The sequence below is a fragment of the Mercurialis annua genome, linkage group LG1-X (assembly GCF_937616625.2).
Source record: "Mercurialis annua linkage group LG1-X, ddMerAnnu1.2, whole genome shotgun sequence".
NCBI lineage: Eukaryota > Viridiplantae > Streptophyta > Magnoliopsida > Malpighiales > Euphorbiaceae > Mercurialis > Mercurialis annua.
In genome coordinates this window covers 48,165,400-48,167,271 of record NC_065570.1, presented here as the reverse complement: position 1 = coordinate 48,167,271, position 1,872 = coordinate 48,165,400, and positions in this window count along the sequence as shown.

Sequence of the window (1,872 nt, the reverse complement as noted above, 5' to 3'; positions counted from 1 at the left end):
ACATAGGGTCATTTATTAGGGATGGGTAAACTTGGAAGATAAGTAGCTAATATCACAGGGAATTACTAAATGGACAACTATTTGTAGACAAATAAAATTGGCTAAATGGACAACTAAAAAAGAACGGAGGGAGTATCTATTAAAAAGATAAAGCTAGAAAATTATACTCCCTCCGTCCCGTAAAGATAGAAAAAGTACCACCTTTTTTTGTCCCATAAAAATAGAAAAAGTGGAGTTAGTAAAAATTATCAAAATACCCCTACATGCTTATCATAAAACATTAAATGCATATTTTGAAAAGATAAAAAAAAGGAGTTGTAAGTGCTATATTTAGTAAAGTGGCTTTGGAAAATGTACATAACTAATTTATTAGAAAGGGTAATTTAGACAAATTATCACAAGTTACCTATAAATAACTACTTTCTTAATTCTTATAAAATGGGTGCTTTTTCTATCTTTACGGGACGGAGGGAGTAATTAAAAAGATAAAGTTAGAAAATATTAATTTAAATAATATATTATAATAGAAGTTAAATACAAACATATTACTAGACTACAAACATTCGGATATATATACTAAATGCTAGGCAATATAACAACTCTATTAGTCCAACAAGGACTGCAAAAATAAGAAAAATATTAACGATTATTACTATAGTTTCATATTTATCAAAAGGCATTGTGAATATTTACGCCTCTAAAACTAATAAAAAAAATCATATTTCCATTGATACTGAACAAAGGAAGTAGAAGCTATATTATATCAGAAAAAGAAGCACTTTGTGAAAAATATTTCTGCAAACTATTATGTAGTTGTTATATAATTTGTTGAAGAATGAAGTCAATCATAAGTTATCCACTCTCTCTCTAAAATATTTGCTCTCCCTTTTCTCTAAAAGAAAAGTTCTTCATTTATTCATCCTTTTAAGGGTGGAAGAAGATTATTTCTCCGGCATTAACCGGAAAATCATTTTCTTTCCGCCCATAATATTATTTACTATAGATCTACTATGTCCTTCTTTAATTGAATAAAGTCTTTGGTTCTAAAGTTTTTTGAGTCTTGATTTGTATTTTTTATATTTGAATAAGTCTAAAGGTTTTTAGTGTTTGTAGATGCTAGATCTATCAAGGTTTTTGATGGGTTTTCGAATTTGAGATCCGATTCTTTAAGATCTAAAATATATGTGGGGTGTCTTTTAAATCTATTTAAGTTTTTGAAGATCTTAAAAAATTGGGGTTTTTAGATCTTTCAAAATTCTTTTAGATCTATATTCGGAGAGTTTGAAAACCCATTTAAACTATTGTAGATCTAAAATTAGGGAGGTTTGTTGGGTTATCTTTGATAAGAGTTCATTGAAGATGAAGATCGGAATGCTAAGCTCAACCGGATAGAGCGGTTTCAAAAGCAAATCGGAAGAAGAACTATCCAAGTACTCCGTCTACGAGAAACATAGTTTCATCGTTGTTAAGTTTATGCGGAAACATAGTCACGGATAATTTCTCACTTTTGATTATTTATTGCTTATCCGGAATTGTTACTTAGCTTCTAATTTTTCAATTTTAAAAGATCATATTGTGGGTTGTGATATGACTTTCATATTTTGTACTTGAATCTTCTTAATGAATTTCTATCGTTTGGAAAAAAAAAGTCAATCATAAGTTTCTAGAAAAGGCTGGTAATAAACCAAGTGGGTCCGATATTTTATTTGAAAACTATCAAAAATTTATAAAAAGTAAAAAATCATTAATCTAAAAAGTATTGATAAAACAAATCCTAACGTTCTAATTTTATAGTGATTTAATCTCATTGTTCAAAACGTTACAACATAAATTTTAACCTAATCCGTTTTTACATTTTATAACCTAAATATG